Source organism: Podarcis gaigeae (genome assembly GCF_964106915.1).
Source record: "Podarcis gaigeae genome assembly, chromosome: 12".
Lineage (NCBI taxonomy): Eukaryota > Metazoa > Chordata > Lepidosauria > Squamata > Lacertidae > Podarcis > Podarcis gaigeae.
In genome coordinates, this window is record NC_139688.1 from 45,226,111 (window position 1) to 45,245,376 (window position 19,266).

The window sequence follows — 19,266 nt, forward strand, 5'->3', positions numbered from 1 at the left end:
TCTGTTCTTAGCCACAATGGCTAATGACTATTGGTAGACACAACTTCCTTGAAATGGGTGTCCTTCATTCTATTATCTGAGTCAAGATTTTCCAACGAATTACTGAAAATATATAGAGATTCTTGCTAAAGCAACTTACAGTGGAATAATAGTAACAGTTGTTGCTATTATTCAGGGTACAAATCATTCAAAATATCCGTATTCTCTTTCCTAAGAGGAAACACAGGGGATGAGTGCCACCACCCACAAGGATTGTGGCCCAAACATGGCCACTGAGAAACAAGAGGGAAATACCAGAATGCTTGTGATAATTTCCAAGGGCTGCAGAAATGCAACAAATCTAACCGGGGTGGGAAGACTCCTCCCAAAATAGCCTAATCAGGACTGAGCATGTTCAGCAGTCCCAGAATGGAGAGTGATAGCTGGAAAAGAAAAGCAAAATGGGAAGGGAACAGTTGGCTAGAAAATGAGTGCTCTGTTTAGAAGGAAGCACACTCTGCAAGAGTTTCAGGTCCCACTTGTCATTTCTCTACTATAAAATACCAGAGATGGAGAAAGGTTAAAACGGGCATTTTCTCTTGCACTCTTTCACTACCTGAAAGAGCAGTGCCATGAACTGACCAAGCCCATCCATGCATCCATTGAATCATTGGCATTTACTGCCTGGTATAAAAGGAGAAAATGAGTTCTGCCTTTGTCTGCTGCTTCTCAGCCACAGGCGGCTAGTTTCAGACAGCGGATCAATGCACCGTTCCTTGGGCGCCAAGGGAGTCTGATATAAGGAAACTTACGTAGAGGCTCCGCAAAGTGACAACCGCCTCAAGCTGTCAGATCAAGTCCTCCTCCTCCTTGTTGCCCTGCGTCTAAATGGCTGTCATAAAATACGTTGCATTTGCCTGCCAGCCAGCCATATTGGTTTTGCATGCACTCTCTGCTAATTATAATGAGGAATAATTAAGCTATTTGCTAAATTAGCAGTTCTCGCCCTATAGCCTCGTGGCTGGGCAGAGGTCCACGGAGAGGGTTTGCCACACTACCTTGGTGAGAATTTGTGCTGACAGAACAGTCCATTCGTCTTTGCGTCTTTAGACAGCTGTGCTTACCTAGCAGAATGTAAACATCTTTGAACTTTGCTTACTGGATAAAATGAAGCATTAGTTTCCTCCTGCATTTCCTCCTGCAAGATCAATCATATATGTAGCCTAGACACAGCATCCCTGTGTTTGTAATTAATCTCGTAAAGGCAGAACATCTCTGGATCGATTGCTTGCTATATTTGTCTGCAGCCTTCGAGAGGAAAAAGGGAATCGAGGGAAAGATATAAGCAGTGAGAATAATAATCACTTCTGATCTGGATATGAAACACGCATGTAGGCAATCTATACTATAGACATACAAAACAGGAATATGCCATTGTGTCAGCTGATTCATTGCTGGAGTTGTCATTTAATAAAAAAAAATTAAGCTTCTAGTTCTCCTATGGGAAATTGGGATTATTTCTAGGTATGCCAACGGAGATAAACTGATCACAGAAAGGTTAAAGGTTTTGTCTTGATATACTCTGCAAAACGACATGCAATGGGGTTTTGAGCTGGAAAGTTCTTGATTTGTTTTTGCCTTGTGCTACTAAGTTTCAAACCAAATAATCTGAATTACTGTAAACATCCACGAATAGAAGAGCCTGTAGATAAAACATTTGCTTTTCAAATCTGTAAGGAACCAAACCCAGTTTTGTGCAAGGATTATTATGTTGTACAAATATTTAAAATTTGCCATTTGTGGGGGAGAAAGTGGACAAGATATCGATTATAAGGGTAAAGTTGAACAATTTTACAAACATGAAGGGAATACTTGGACAATCGTATTGAAGAATTACAGGATGTACAACTGTTCATGAGCTGCTTCAGGCTATGCATATATTTATGAATATACAATCCTTCTTTTGAAATGGCGCTGTGCTGTTCGATTCACAAGAGAGTTACAATAAATGCTTAATGCTGAAATGAATTCAGTGATCCCCTCCTCCGTGAATTAAACGGCAGGAAGACTCAAAACTGTTTTAACACATCAGAATATAGAGAGATCAGACTCTCACAATGCAACTCTATAAATGTCTACTCAGAAGTAAGTCCAATAGAGCTCAATGGAGCTTACTCCCCGGGCACAGGATTGCAACTGCAGTCTCTTCCCCACAAATCAACTCTTGAGTGCACTTTTCACTGCAGAATTCACACAGAAAAAGACTGCACTGTAAGTCTATTTGATATCATAATGTGCCTGGTCGCAAATAACCTCCCTAAATTTCAGCCACTTATTATTTTTAGGTTTTCTTTCTGTATACCAAAAGCATATTGGGCACCAAGCATCCCCCCAAATTCCAACCAAATTATTTTATTTGGGAGAGTGTTTTTTTATTTTTCTATTTACCTCTTGCAATTTGTTGGGGCAAAGATTTTCCAGCAAAAGTGATCCAAAGAAGCAGGTGTAAGTGACCAAACATAATTTTCTTTCTGAAAACCCAAAATGCATTTTTCTATAGATCCCTGCACACTTGGGGCACATTTTTTTTAAAAACCCACCCCCCAATGAGGAAACTTTTACAAGCAAAAGCTGATCCAGGGAAGGGAATTAAGTTCCCTTCTTCTAACACGACTTTTCTTTTGGGACACTTAACTACTAACATAATACATTGGAATATGATTTGGTATAGTAACTCTTCATCCCAAAATTTCTAAGGCGGTTTGTTTTTTGGGGGGGTTTTGGCAGTGAATTTTAAAAGTTTGGTGCTAACATTTGGTGCTAAAGGGCTGATTCTCACAATGGGCGTTCTCTAGAGACTTTCTTTCTTCCATGCTGTTTTAGGATTGCTGAGTTTCCATTAGATTTTTGGATGTTACTGTAACTCCAGTACTGAGCTGTGCAGTGTCTTCTGAAAAGCTCATCTGGCCATGTACTATGAAAGGCAACAATTCATGGCTTTCACACAATCAGCTGAACACTCATTAGCCTGAATTAAACTCAACAGTGCTCATATATTAGAAAGTTATGGTCATATATTTCCATCATATCAGATACTTCAACACAAATTATGTTTTCTTTTGATCATGATTGCTACTTTGGGAAAGTGAAGTATACTATATTGAGGATGGTAATACTGTATTCAAACAGCTTTAAAATGTTAATATATAGTTTTTAGTTGTTGTTTTACTCAAGCCCAGTGCTTTTTTTCTTAAAAAAATGTTTAGGGGTACTTTCATTTTGACTCAAGAAAATCACCATTTTATAGTTCAAATTGAGAAAAATAAATACAGTAAATGGATAAAAGTACAAAGATTCACAAAATGTTTAGGGGTATGTGTACCCCTGCATCTCCCCAGAAAAAAAGCACTGATCAAGCCTATATTCAACTTAGAATTTTTATGAAAATGGATTTTTAACTGAATAATATTAGCCAATCACGCAACAGTACAAAACCATTATATGCTTGCATAAGCTATAAAATGCAAATATTCAGAACATGAATTTTCACCATTATTCTTAAATGGAAGGCTAGACAATTTTAAAATGGCCACTCACACAAAACATTATCAATTTATTTTGCACAATCTGCACACTGATGAACATAGGAAACATCCTTTGAACAGCAATACTTGTTCCCTTCGGAAAATGCATGGATTTTTTTAAAAATGCCATTGTTTCCAAAGCATATGCTAAAGACAACTAGATTTGGGCCATCTTTGTTGGAGAAAATACTTGCAGAACCCTAATAGCGAGTCTGGCTGGTATCTTAAAAAAAAAGAAAGAAAGTAAATGGTCTTTCTGCCTGTTCATTGTTCAGAGAAATTACTAACTAAATCAAGGGACAAACCACTGGTCTGAATCTTTGTGTATCTATTAATCAGTTCCCTGTGCAGCAGCCTCCTTGTGTCTGCGTACAATCAGACGACAGAGGTGCTGTCGCCGGACTGTTCACGCAGGCACATAAGCTGAAATGACAGACTGTTCTAGAATATCATTAAGAAGCCTGTTCCAGGGCTCTTTCTGTCCCCTCAGTGGCGCAGAGAAATGGGTCACTTTGAGCAAATAAATACCCTTAAATCTAGTTTTTTCTACGGCAGCACTAGGAGGGGAGGGAAAACCTATGGAATGTCTTTGTGCAGATTTCATGAAGTTTGATCTCTGCATTCTTATAGAAGTCTCCTTGCTGTCTGTTGTCAGTTGCTTTCTGTCTGTGTAAAGGGAAAGGGGAAGAAAGGATTTATTTTATTTTTTGCCTATACAGTGGTACCTCGGGTTACATACACTTCAGGTTACATACACTTCAGGTTACAGACTCCGCTAACCGCTGAAATAGTGCTTCAGGATAAGAACAGAAATTGGGCTCCGGCGGCACGGTGGCAGCAGGAGGCCCCATTAGCTAAAGTGGTGCTTCAGGTTAAGAACAGTTTCAGGTTAAGTATGGATCTCTGGAATGAATTAAGTACCTAACCGGAGGTACCACTGTACAGTGGTACCTCGGTTTATGAAATTAATCCATTCCGGAAGTCCGTTCGTAAAACCAAAACGTTTCTTAAACCAAGGCATGCTTTCCCTAAAGAGGCCTCCACTGTTTGGATTCTGTTCTTAGACTGAGGTAAAGTTCTCAAACCAAGACACTATTTCCAGTTTTGCGGAGTTTGTAAACCGAATCGTTCTTAAACTGGACTGTTCTTAAACAGAGGTACCACTGTACATAAACTACTTATGGACTGATTAATGCTGGGGGTGTACAGGAAACAGCTTGAACATACCAGGAAATTGGAACTACCAGCCATCAATGACAGTCACCTATCTGCGGGCAAAGAAATGAGAAAAAAATGTGCAGACGAAACCAGGAAAAATGTATAATTGCCTTTGGGAGGCAGTGTTTCTTTCCCCCCCTTAAAAACTTTTCATTGGTGAAGAATCTGATTAACATGAACTACACGATGACATTCAACAATCTTCTGAAACCCATCTGTGTGGAAAGCAGCTCATGGAAGATCAAAACAGATATGATATTGATATTATGTAGGAAAAAGCAAGAGGAAAAATGGGAGTGCCTAACACAAGTTGAAAAAGAGACAAAAGAAAAGGAGAAAGATGGTTATGACACTTCAGACCCAAGTGAAGGGTTGATGAATCTTCTGAAAAAGATGTATGCTGAAGGCGATGATGAAATGAAGAGATCAATTAAGAAAGCCTGGGCTGAGAGCCGAGAAAAGCAAGTCCAAGATGATTTACCAATAGACATTTGAACAAATAACCACCTTAAATGTACATCTTTTGTATGGGGCTTCTGCTGAGATCAGAGAAAATGTGCTGTTTACACAATCTTCCGAGCAAAAACAACGAGTTTTACATTTCAGGTTGGAGATGGGAAATAAAGCATGCAGAAAAGCTTTTCTTTCAAATGTGTTGCCCTTCTCCCATAAGGCTTTAAGTGCTTTTCGTGAAATTGACAAATATAAGTACCGGTAAGCTAGTTTGAGTGCAAAAAAACAAAAAGCTTTTCATTGTAATTACGAAATACAATATTCAGTAAAGCAATGTTTTATAAAATTATTCATTCTACTTTTAAAGTTGGGTAGCTCAGCTCGTTAGAGCATGGTGCTGATGATGCCAAGATGGCAGGTTCGATCCCTGTATGGGGCAGCTGCAAATTCCGCAGGGTTCTTTCCAACTCTACAATTCTGATTCTGCATCAGCTTGCTTATATATTATCTCCGCTGTCGGAAGCTTCTGCCTGACCCCTGTGAGAACCCATGGCTGCAATCCTATACTCCCTTATATTGTAGGACTAAGGTTAAAAAAGGTAAAGGACCCCTGAATGGCTAAGTCCATTCAAAGGTGACTATGGAGTGTGGCCCTCATTTTGCTTTTCAGGCCGAGGGAGCAGGTGTTTGTCCAGACAGCTTTCCGGGTCATGGGGCCAGCAGGACTAAACCACTTCTGGTGCAGCTGAGACCCATAAAACAAAATGCAACTTACAGTACTTCTGAATAGACAGTATTGCAGTGTAATTTACATGTTTGCACCAGACAAGAAAAGGACTTCAAAGGGTGCCTCCAGACCAGGGGTCAGAAAACTTTTTCAGCAGGGGGCCGGTCCACTGTCCCTCAGACCTTGTGGTGCGCCGGACTATATTTTGAAAAAAGAAGAACAACGAATTCCTATGCCCCACAAATAACCCAGAGATGCATTTTAAATAGAAGCACGCATTCTACTCATGTAAAAACACCAGGCAGGCCTCACAAATAACCCAGAGATGCATTTTAAATAAAAGAACACATTCTACTCATGTAAAAACACGCTGATTCCCGGACTGTCTGTGGGCCGGATTGAGAAGGCGATTGGGCTAGATCTGGTCCCCAGGCCTTAGTTTGCCTACCCATGCTCCAGACTGTCATTATTTTCCAGGAAAGATTCAAGCTCAAAGTAGAAATTTTGGGTTGCACCATCGAAATGGACCCAAGCACTTTATCATTCTAGCACAGTGTTTCCCCAAATTGGGTCTCCAGCTGATTTTGGACTACAATTCTCATCATCCCTGACCACTGGTCTTGCTAGCAAGGGATGGTGGGAGTTGTAGTTCAAAAAACAGCTGTAGACCCAAGTTAGGGAAACACTGCTCCAGCACGACAAATCAACTTAAAAACCCCCCCAAAACCATTCACAATTAGGAAAGTGGCAAGGACATGCACTGAAAAGTATGGGATGAACAAATGAGGAATAAAATGACATATAAACACCCTGCAAGCAAATCAAGATAAATGCTCATTGTCATATAACTAACTTCCTCTCAAACAAATTGAGTGAATGCTCAATGGATGTAGCCTAACCTCTGTGTTAAGCACGGTGCAATCATAAACTGGTTGTCTGGAGGAGCCCAGAGATGATGTCTGTGTGTCCCATCAAACCTACTTAATAACAAACTAGGGTTTAATGTGAATGCACAGTGTGTTGGTGCCACTGAAAGGTTCTCACTCCACTCCTCAGCTCAAACTGCTGATGCACCCTGGATGAAACAAGCTATAGTCTGGATAGTCCTATGTCTGAACCTGGGCTTATGGTTTCTTTCCCAAAACAAACCATGAATCCAAATTCAGATGACACAACAAGCCTGATTCTGGCATGTTTTGTCTATGGCGTGGCAGCAGGAGTAAAGGAGTACACCCAGGGAACTTTTGAGTGATATGCTCATGTTGCTTGTATGTATATTAGACCAGAAACAGAGCATAATGTGCACTAAAACCACACCGAGAAAGTTTAGGTAAAGGTACCCCTGACTGTTAGGTCCAGTCGTGGACGACTCTGGGGTTGCGCGCTCATCTCGCTCTATAGGCTGAGTGAGCCTGCGTTTGTCCGCAGACAACTTCCGGGTCATGTGGCCAGCATGACTAAGCCGCTTCTGGTGAACCAGAGCAGCGCACGGAAACGCCATTTACCTTCCCGCTGGAGCAGTACCTATTTATCCACTTGCACTTTGATGTGCTTTTGAACTGCTAGGTGAGCAGGAGCTGGGATCGAACAATGGGAGCTCACCCCGTCACAGGGATTCGAACCGCCGACCTTCTGATTGGCAAGTCCTAGGCTCTGTGGTTTAGACCACAGCACCACCCTTGTCCCCCGAGAAAGTTTAGTGAACATTAAATGCAACTAATAAAATCTTGCCGTTGATTAACTCAATTCACACTGCATAAATACACATCATACGTAATCAGGAGTCAATGGGAATCTGGTCAGCTTACCCAAGGCATACAAAAGGGAAAAAAATCAAGTGTTATCAGTACCACTGGGACTCATATAACAATCAGTGTTGCTCAGCAAGCTGTAAAAGAAGAGAGCAATAATTCTGCATCACAGCTGTGTGTAATCTGCACAATAATACAGGTGCACATGCAGATACGTGCTTCCTTACTGCTGCCCCAAATTCCAAGCAAAGGTTACCCAAATTATGTGCAAGAAAAACGGCATTCAGTGAACTACATTAAAATATTGACATTTGCCACAAAGATGACAAGGTCTGGTAAGAGCCAATTTCACTACGAGTGTTTGTTCCAAGATGCACACCACTGTCAGCTTCCATAGAGTCCGGACATTTGCCACGTTGCAAAACCCAAGTTTGGCAGAGGTGGCCAGAATGCAAAAGAAGAACGACGTTCCAGTGTGCTGCTTTAGCAGGGTTTTAGGGGAAATGCTGCTGAGTTTACTCCTCTCCCACCCACCTGCATGTTGTCCTGTTTTTAGCTAGTGAGACTGGAGTCATGAGTGTCCATAGAGAACAGGCCCACCGTTTCTAATGGACATTGTGACAAGCAGTGGTAGTTCTTAGCCTCTGAGGAATGTATGTTTCAGATCTGCCCCTCCATTTCCCCTCAATTATTTTATGAAATATGATCTGAGTTGTTGTTGTTTAGTCGTTTAGTCGTGTCCGACTCTTTGTGACCCCATGGACCAGAGCATGCCAGGCACTCCTGTCTTCCACTGCCTCCCGCAGTTTGGTCAAACTCATGCTGGTGGCTTCGAGAACACTGTCCAACCATCTTGTCCTCTGCCATCCCCTTCTCCTTGTGCCCTCAATCTTTCCCAACATCAGGGTCTTTTCCAAGGAGTTTTCTCTTCTCATGATGTGCCCAAGGTACTGGAGCCTCAGCTTCAGGATCCGTCCTTCCAGTGAGCACTCAGGGCTGATTTCCTTCAGAATGGAGAGGTTTGATCTTCTTGCAGTCCATGGGACTCTCAAGAGTCTCCTCCAGCACCATAATTCAAAAGCATCAATTCTTTGGCAATCAGCCTTCTTTATGGTCCAGCTCTCACTTCCGTACATCACTACTGGGAAAACCATAGCTTTAACTATACGGACCTTTGTTGGCAAGGTGATGTCTCTGCTTTTTAAGATGCTGTCTTGGTTTGTCATTGCTTTTCTCCCAAGAAGCAGGCGTCTTTTAATTTTGTGACTGCTGTCACCATCTGCAGTGATAATGGAGCCCAAGAAAGTAAAATCTCTCACTGCCTCCATTTCACCCCCTTCTATTTGCCAGGAGGTGATGGGCCCAGTGGCCATGATCTTAGCTTTTTTGATGTTGAGCTTTGGACCATATTTTGCGCTCTCTTCTTTCACCCTCATTAAAAGGTTCTTTAATTCCTCCTCACTTTCTGCCATCAAGGTTGTGTCATCTGCATATCTGAGATATGATCTGAGTTAGACACCTGTTTTTGATGCTTCCTTTTGGCTTTGAGTTGACTTGCCACTTCAGAGGTGGTTTTGGGGTGGTACAACTGATGTGGTTGCACTGAGCACACTGGTGCAGGGAGTGCCAAAACAATGGTGTAAAACAGAACGCCAGAGGCAGGGGGTGCCTAATTTTAGTGTTGCACAGGGTGCCGCTGACATTTGAGAGCCCAAAGTCCACCAATGCCCAACCCCAGCAGCTACACTAAGATTGTTATCTTGCCTAGCAAAACAATGTATGTCCTTTTTAATAATAAGAACAACAACAGGACTAATAATACCCTGTCCATCTGGCTGGATTGCCCCAGCCACTCTTTGAAACAAAGCAAATCAAAACAGTTTTGCCTGAGAGATTTGGGCTTTCACATATTCAACTATGAGGGCCGTTGGTAAATGAAAAGAAGCTGGTCATCTCTGAATTCTATTTCAACCCCGGCTGAGTAATGCATGCATCTGTCCAGTTGTTAAGTGCAAGATTTAGGATTAAAGCAGGTTTAAATCAGTGGTGTGTTCTTTGGCTAATGAAAGAACTGCCAATGCAATTCCTTTGGAATTCATTTTAAAACAAAACTGCAAATTTGACCATCAAGTTGTTGATGATTCTTGACGAAACACAGTTGTCATTTTAAAGAAATCACATCCAAACCACTGAAGTGTGCAAATGTAAGGTTTGTTGTGTGGGTCCACTTACAATGGAGCATCTGGAAGTTGAAGCTTGCAGGGAGCATGTTTTTATGTTTCCAGAGTAATTAACAATAAACTGTTGTTTTATCTTCTTGTCTCTAGCTTTGGGTTATGGTTCATTTTCCATCTTGTTTGCCCTTAGTCGTGAGCGGTGCAATCCAAGGACAATAAACATTATATTAGATGCCACGAACAACAAAACAATTGTGGGGGCTTTGCCATTGACTGCGCTGAGTTCTTTCCTTGTTCACTCATAAGCATCAGTAAGTGCAGATATGCTGGGGTACATAAAAGCAAAAATAATGATATTTCCTCCATTTTAAAAATAAATAATAATAATGACTCTGCTAGCTTCCCACCCCCCATGATAAAATATACTAATTTAAATTTACGGGAATGAAACTGTGTTGGCGTTAATTGCAGAAATGGTTTTCGTTTTGTTTTTTCACAGCACAATTGACAGTAATTTCCCCACCAAGGCAACTTCACAATTTTACATTCTGGGCAGTTTGTAAAATGGGTTTATTACCATTTTATCCCCATAAAAACCTTACAAGATAGCTTGGGAGTTAGCCAGTTGTGCAAAGCCACCCATAGCTAAGTTAACATTTGAACCCAAGACTCTCTATCTACCAAACCACAGCTGGCTATATAACACTTTAATATGCGCAGCTTTTGCCAATGGTGGATGCAGTCCAGGAACACTGTGAGGGACCACTATATAGAGAGGCTTCTTTGAAGTTCCCACTATTGCCACACCTGTTGCTGAAGAGGCAAGCCACGTTTCAAACTGAAAAGCAGCTTGCCTCCTCAGTCGTGTAAATGGCATTGGTGGTGATTTCTTTAAAATCTCCGAGTACATAGTTTTCTCTTCCCCAACAAATGGCTTCAGTGGATTGGGGAAAGGCTATAGCTCTGTGACACAGCATGCAGAAAATCCTGGGTTCAATCTCCAGGACCCATGCTCTGAATAAGGCAGCTTCCTGGGATTTCAGTCATTGTCTATACAAATTAAAAAGGACAACCCTGGCTCTTGATGATAGTGGTTTGAAAGGGGCCGCAATATCCCTGTCTTTAAATAATTTGTCATCAGAGGGAATCTGCCTTGGGGAGGTGTGTTTGCAGCCCTCTCTCTACCAGTCACGGAGATAAGATATGAGCTTCCTTTGAAAAGATAAGAGTCATAAAGCATTCTGGAGAGAGAATGGGTGCTTAGCTAATAGATGCGCATAATTGCTAGGTAACAGTATTCCTTGATGGGGAATTTTGACAGCCGGTTTTGAGTGGCATCACAAAAGACACGCAATGTGTTCAGAGCCTGTACTCATTTCCTCGGAATCCTCCACAATATCAGCTGTAATTAAAGAGAGAGAGAGAGAAGTTCCCAAATATTTCAAGATCTCAAGCAGGCATTTTTATGGCATTGTGTCAGAGAAGTGTATAGGCGTTAAGAGCAAGTGTTGATATTTCCCCTTTGTTCCAGCTACCGTGCTGTAAGGAGCCGAGAATGAATTGCATGGGAGTTAAAGAGAACGCGGGTTGAGGGTGGGGAGAGAAACACGCTGTGGTCTGGAGGGAAGGGGGGAAGCTGTAATTACCTTCGTATGTACAGGAAGGTATTAGAGAAATGAATGGGAGATTGGCATGCTAAAAGCCAATTTACGCTCCCCACCCAATGAGGCAAAGGGAAGCAAAGATGCTATAAGAGACCAGCTGGCAAGGGCAGCATTCTAAAAAGGCAGGAACGCTGTTTCAAAGGCCACATAACGTTCTATGGCCAAATGGTTAGTTTTATTCTTTCTGTTTTATCTTAGAAATAATTGTAGCATCTTCCTTTTGTATTAGGCCACCAACCGTCCATCTTTAATTTCCACAAGTGCATGCAAATTAGGAGTTCATGTTTTTCAAGTTTGCAGCATGCATATCAATTTTTTGAAACCCAGCTACAGCCGGGGGGAGGGGGGGCAGTGTGCCAGGGAAGAGGCAGGGTGCACTTGGGAGCGAAATGCGTGTGTGACCCGGTCCAAGTTGCACAGTTTTATAATTATCGAAGCTGAAAAAGAATATGCTGCTTGAGTTGGTTATAAAACACAAATCTGGAGGAGAGAACATGCCTAAACGTTCAGAAGTCCTCTCCCTGTTCTTTTTTGGGAACCTCAGCTCAATCATAGTTTACTTTACCTATTTGCATTAAAGGTACATATCAACTTTTTAAAAATTTGTCTTAGCTATGTGGGGAGACTCTTGAGTTCAGATGGCGAGAGGGGGAGATGTGTCCTTGGCTTTGACCCAGTTATTCCAGTTGCTTCCTGTTTATCCTGTAGATCCATCTATACATCACCTATGAAGAGTGTGAGTGGGTCACTTCAGAGTGGTGTGCATACAAAGCTCAATTTGAGCCACAAAGTGGCAGAGTTTAGGCCTGGACTATTTTGATTTCAAATGTATGAAGTATGCGGAAAGAGGGTGCTCTGTGCATGTGCGAAATGTAATTTCTTTAAGTCACACATTAACCACTGTTGCCTCCATACCTCTTTGAGGAGGGAGCAAAGATTCTAAGAGTGTGACACTTCTAGATAAGCATGGCCTTAGCATCTTTCATATTCAGAAATGTGAGCCCTCTAGATGCAGATCTGAGAAATCTGTGATTTTGATTCCTTTTAAGCCAATGGAGTCACCGGGTGCCATCTTTTGTGTAGGTCCATCTCAATTCCTCAACTGTAGTTGTAACCAACACTTGCCCTCTCGTCTCAGGTCTACCTGGCTACACTGCTAAGATGATCTGGAGAAAGCTACTGTCCTTGAACCTTCTAGATGTTGCTAAACCACAACTCCCATCTCAGCAAGCGTGGCCAAAGCTTCCCCCTATCTGGTCTAGACCAACCTTCTCTGTCTTGGTGCCCTCCAGCTGATCTGGACTACAACTCTCAATGTCCCTAACTATTGGTTATGCTGGCTGAGGCTGATGGGGTTTGTAGTCCAAAACAGCTGGAGAACATCAGCTTCAATGAGACTGCTTTAGATAAGTGATGTATCCCACTTTAAGCTTCGGAAGTGTACAGCTGTGTGGGAGTGATTTGCTCATGCCTACCCATGACTGAAGGGGGTTGAAATGCAGACCAAGGCCAATGTTATATGAACCACACACTACTGACACTTATTCTACAATCTGATATCCACTTACCTAGAACTAAACCCTGCTGAACTCAGGTATGCATCAAACTGAACTGTAACAAAGCAGCATGCTTTCTCCTTGCACAAAATGTTTTATAACATTAATTTTTACAAAACTAACTTGGCAATTTCAAATGTCTCAATCACAAGAGATAGAAAATCAGAATAGCTGACAGCATTTTCAGTACAGTAATAATTTGTTTTTTTCTAAGCTTTCATATTCCTTACAAAGATACTATGAGTATATATAACTGTGATGTGCGCGCACACACACACTGCAGTGCTGCAATATTTTGATGGGTTTAATAAGCTAAACCTAATAAAGGGGATATACTATACTCAGTACAAATGTCAGGTTAAGTTAAATCAAAACACCAAGCAAAGTTCTGGATGCAAATAATGGCTGGCAGGGATAATAAAGGAAGATGACTTAATTTCTGTATTTTGGGTGGTTTGGAAGGAAGACATGCAAAAGGTGGTAATTATTGGCTATGCAATTAATTTGCTTAAATTAGCTGTGTGGTGCATTTTGGTCAACTGCCTCAGCTGGTCGTAGACAACATATTCCAGTGATTGGACAAGGGAATGCACTTTTCTAAAAATAAAAAACAAAAATCCTCAGGAAACTCGGTTCCATTTAATTTCAGGTCATATCCTACTACAGTGGTACCTCTGGTTACGTATTTAATTTGTTCCGGAGGTCCATTCTTAACCTGAAACTCTTCTTAACCTGAAGCACCACTTTAGCTAATGGGGCCACTGGAGCACGATTTCTGTTCTCATCCTGAAGCAGTTCTTAACCCGAGGTACTATTTCTGGGTTAGCGGAGTCTGTAACCTGAAGCATATGTAACCTGAAGCGTATGTAGCCCAAGGTACCACTGTACAGAAATTTCATGCTGATTTGAAAGGAAAATCCGAGCATATTCAGCAGATCCTTAAAAGGTGCACTAACTGTCAGACTTGCTGAATCTCAGGCATGTCGCACACACAAACACACAGCAGAGGTTTTAGTTCCAGGCAAAGTTATGACAGCTAACCAGAGTGGTTTTTTTAAAAAAATATATTTTATTAAGGGTTTTCTTGTTTTACAGTGTAAGTGTAATGCCTCGTGTATTTTTTTTTCCCCGTGTAACATTTTTACAAATCCATTTCATTTGTTGAGGCATTAGGAGGAGAAGAAAAAAGAAAAAAGAAGAAGAAGAAAGGAGGGTGGAAGGAGGGGAGATGGATGGGGGTGGGGTGGGGTAGCGGTGTTTCTATTATGCTTAATGTATGTAGTTTGGTGTCAGCGTGCTTGTGTTGTTCACTTGTGTTCCTTTGGTGGTGAGAGAGGTTGGGGTTGGCCTAGGATGTGATTGTTTGTTTGTGATTGGCTGTGGTGATCTTTGTTTTCGTGTGTGAGTGAGGTGGGTGGGTGTTTTGGGTCAAGTTAGCCATATTGATTTGTATGCTGTTGGTGGATTATTGTCATTGTCCTGTTGGGCTGTGTATGTGATAAAGGGGAGCCATACCGGGGTGAAGGTGTCTTCTTCTGTTTGTCCCCGTGTCAGTTTCAGTTTGTTAGTTAATTTTTCTAGTAGGGCTGTTTCCCATACTATTTGGTACCATTGGTCCATGCTTACTCCTGACAGGTCTCTCCAGTGTCTGGTTATGGTGTTTCTGGCTGCTGAAAGTAGGTGGGTTATGAGTTCTTTCTAACCAGAGTGGTTGAATGGCAACTCAAGCATCCTGAGTAAGCAGAATCTGGAATTTTCGTTCAGTAAATCAGCCTGCCCAGTCTGGTTTAAAAGACAAATGTCACACAATATGCTCGAAACAGTTAGGGCTACAAATGAATGTAATGCAGAGTTCCTCAACCTGTGGGATGCAATGTCTGGGGACGTGGGTCATGGGCTTTGTAAGTAAATCCAAAATAATTATTGCTATTAATCCTTAACTGGTATGATGAATTCCTCTTATAGAGGCAATCTGTAACAGCTTGAAACAGCTCCCTGTACAAGCATCTTGTGGTGAACTGTCACTGGATCAGTTAACTGCCAGGATTAGTTAATACAGTGGTACCTCGGGATGCAAACGTAACTAGCGACGGCACGTCTGTGCATGCATGCGCCGCTTTGCGCCGCTTCTGCGCAAGATGTCATTTTGAGCGTCTGCGCATGCGTGAGCAGCGAAACCCGGAAGCAACACGCTCCGTTACTTCCGGGTTGCCAAGGAGCGCAACTCGAACACGCTCAACGTGAAGCATATTCAACCTGAGGTATGACTGTAGCTAAGCCAAGAGTGACCTGAAGTTTGCTTAGTTGAAATAAATAATAATGTATCAATAATGACCTGAGACCATGCCTGGCAACTCTAAAACCTCTCATTGGCTTAGTCCCTGGTAAAATGGAAGCTTGGCCATCCCACTGATATTCAGACTTTGATATTTCTAACCCTGCTTGCGTATCCGCATTTCTCCAGAAGAGTTTTTGCAGCTTAGGATGCAATATCCTGCAATCAGACGGTGGGTGTGCTTTCATTCCCATAAACAAGACCGCGAATAAGTTTTTTTAAAAAAGTACAATAACATTTCAACTAATTCCACATTAATAAAGGTGTTAAGTATATTCTTGCTTGGATGCCTCAAGGTTATAAAATAGGCAAACTTCCTGTTAAAATGCATGAAACTGATGGTTCCTTAAGACCTAAGGTCCAAAACTCAAGGGACAACAGGATAGTGGGGTCACCACTCTAAGTGAATTTGAACTTGTGGGTCGCCATATCAAAAAAGTTGGGAACCAATGGTGCCTGTTTCACTCCTCCATACTATCACCAGGGAGAAAGAAATCGTGCTTCCTGGTTTATGTTGAACCAAAGACTATGGGTTTGTTTCACCCCCACGCTAAGCACAATTTGCAGCTAAGGTTTGTTCTTGGCTTACTGATTGTGATTTGGTTGGAGGGGCATAAACTACGATCCCTGGTTCGGGACTAATGCCAAGTCAGGGACTGTGGTTTTCTCCCCAGCACTAACAAGGAGCAGTAAAGCAGCTGTGATTCTCAGGCCTGGCAAATCCATTAACTATGGTTTGCCCGTGAGAAGGAAACTGACCCTCAACCTCCCCTGCCTGAAAGCCTTCAGGAGGAAACCCCAAGGAAAATTCCATACCTGTTGCCTTGCGGGACATATTGGGGAGAAGAAAAGGCTAAGGAGTAAACCCTACACAAATCCAGAATGGAGTTCCTAAGATGGTTGGGTGGCGCCTTGTACGTTTCATTCGGGCAACTCCTGCAGCCAAACTGGTGTCAAACGTATTGCTCTGCTTTCCTTGGGACCACATCAATGAGGCCAAGGTCTTGTCGCCTGGGCAGCCCAGGACCTCCATGCACACTGCCCAGGCTTGCACCCCAGGGAAGTCACTTCGGTGCTGCAAACGCAGCAAACGCAATGCGGGAGGCAGAAGTTATGAGTTGCTGGTCTCTGCGGCCACAGCAGACACCATGGTTCTCTAGGAGTTTGACCTCACTCCCAGAGGCACACTCCACTGTCTCATGAGACAGACAGATGCCAACGTAGGAGCCAACTCCTAGGGGCTGAGGCCCCCCCTATATTTTATTGGATGCCAACAACCTGTGGAAGCTAAGCATGCTCCATATAAGCAGCCCCAATGTAAACGTTCTTCATTTAATAAAAGAAAATGATTTTGTCTCTATGGTTTCAAAATCTAAAAGAAAGGAAAGAAAGGAGAGAGAGAGAGAGAGAGAGAGAGAGAGAGAGAGAGAGAGAGAATGCATTCTGTCTCATTTACTGTATTTTTTGTCCCATAGGACGCACTGGCCCATAGGGTGCACCTAGTTTTTTTGGGGCGGAAATAAAGAAAAAAAAAATTATTTCCGCCCCCCAGGCGCAGGGCTGGGGCAAGGGAAGCCCGAGCTTCCCCCGACCCCAGCCCCCAGAACAGGCTGCTTTCTGCAAGCCTAGGGAGCTCCGCTGCGCTTCCCAGGTTTTGGGCTGCAGGCTACTGTCCGCAAACCTTGGGAGCCCGGCAGGAACTCCCGCAGGCTCCCAAGGCTTGCGGATAGCTTCCTGAAGCCTGGAGAGCGAGAGGGGTCGGTGCGCACCGACCCCTCTCGCTCTCCAGGCTTCAGCGAAAGCCTGCATTTGCCCCATAGGACGCACACACATTTCCCCTTCATTTTTGGAGAGGAAAAAGTGCGTCCTATGGGGCGAAAAATACAGTATGTCATGTTTAAATCCCGCCTTTCTCTCATGGAACTCAAGGAGGCAGTCACAGGAGTCCCCAGCCGGTCTGCCAGCTGGGCACTGATCATAACCCAGATCTGCTTAGCTTCAGCAGGTATCTGGCTCCATATGCTGTTCAAACCATACCCCGGGCTCTGAGATCATGGAACGACAAGTTATAATATATATATATATATATATATATATATGCAGGTTTTGGTGTCCTCGGGTGTCTTCCCGTGTAAAAGTTGGGGTGTCTAGGCGACGTTTCGACGAGGTCTCACTCGTCATCTTCAGGCTGGTGCTTTCGGCTTCTTGTTACTGGAACAGAGCGGGATCTCAATGTTTGAGTTCCTATAAATACTGTAGAGGGGGTGTGGTGTCTAGCCTCCAATGTTCTGGGCAGAGAGGAAGTTCCCAGGCTAGTGTGCCTTTTCTTCTTTTGTTCCTTAATTACTTGAGAGATACCTTGAGTGATTTCTTGAGTGATATCCTGAGTACCACTTAGGTGGGTCATTAGGTGTGGATTAGTTGCTAAAGTCTTTGTGTCTTGACCTCTTGAACTTTGTGAAGAGTTTTCCTGAGAAGATGGCTGTATTGCACTTAGTTGTGCTTTGGCCCTATACACGAAGCCAAGCCAAAGCACAACTAAGTGCAATACAGCCATCTTCTCAGGAAAACTCTTCACAAAGTTCAAGAGGTCAAGACACAAAGACTTTAGCAACTAATCCACACCTAATGACCCACCTAAGTGGTACTCAGGATATCACTCAAGAAATCACTCAAGGTATCTCTCAAGTAATTAAGGAACAAAAGAAGAAAAGGCACACTAGCCTGGGAACTTCCTCTCTGCCCAGAACATTGGAGGCTAGACACCACACCCCCTCTACAGTATTTATAGGAACTCAAACATTGAGATCCCGCTCTGTTCCAGTAACAAGAAGCCGAAAGCACCAGCCTGAAGATGACGAGTGAGACCTCGTCGAAACGTCGCCTAGACACCCCAACTTTTACACGGGAAGACACCCGAGGACACCAAAACCTGCATTCCTGTACCCGTGAAAATCTACGAAAGCATATATATATATATATATATATGCTTTCGTAGATTTTCACGGGTACAGGAATGCAGGTTTTGGTGTCCTCGGGTGTCTTCCCGTGTAAAAGTTGGGGTGTCTAGGCGACGTTTCGACGAGGACGAGTGAGACCTCGTCGAAACGTCGCCTAGACACCCCAACTTTTACACGGGAAGACACCCGAGGACACCAAAACCTGCATATATATATATATATATATATATATATATATATATATATCCCACCCATCTGGCTGGGTTTCCCCAACCACTCTGGGCTTACAACATATATAAAAACACAACAAAACATCAAATATTAAAAATATCCTATACCAGCAACAAACAAATAAATAAACCAACAGAAATCAACAACAAACAGTTTACAGTTATACCCAAATTAAAATAACCACCAACTCCAACTTAACATTTAACCAACACCAACCAGACAAAAAACAGAGGTACCAAAATTAGAACAATTTAAAACATTTTAAAACATTTTAGCCGGTTGCCGCAAACCAAGAGTTGTTCCAGCAATGTCCCAGTTAGCTGTTCAGGGTGAGTCTGGATCCCGCCCCTTAGGCCAGGTGGAAATGGGCCTTGCAGCAGGGAGCGGCCTTCCTGTCAGCACTCATGGCAGCAGCATATGGTATACTATGCAAGATGTAGCCTGTCTATCACTGTTTTAAGACATGGCACCTAATATGATATATATGAGGCAGTATGGTATAGTGATGAGAGCACTGGACTAGGACTGCAGAGACCTAACTTCAAATTCCCACTCAGACATAAAGCTCACTGGGCGATCTTGGGGCAGTCACTATTTCTCAGCCTTACCTACCTCTCAGGGTTGTTTTGAG

At 42.7% G+C, this 19,266-nt stretch overlaps 1 long non-coding RNA gene across 6 annotated transcripts in view; it reads right to left on the reverse strand.

Annotated features, from left to right (window-relative positions):
* The window catches only part of LOC310828447, a 100,970-nt gene that overhangs the window by 8,754 nt on the left and 72,950 nt on the right, over window positions 1-19,266 (reverse strand). For 2 of the 6 annotated variants that reach the window (XR_014556873.1, XR_014556876.1), the window contains exon 4: window positions 1,139-1,287. The exons of the other annotated variants lie outside the window; for them this stretch is intronic. This is a non-coding gene — a long non-coding RNA (uncharacterized lncRNA). The remainder of the gene's footprint in view (window positions 1-1,138; window positions 1,288-19,266) is intronic. 6 annotated transcript variants of the gene reach the window in all.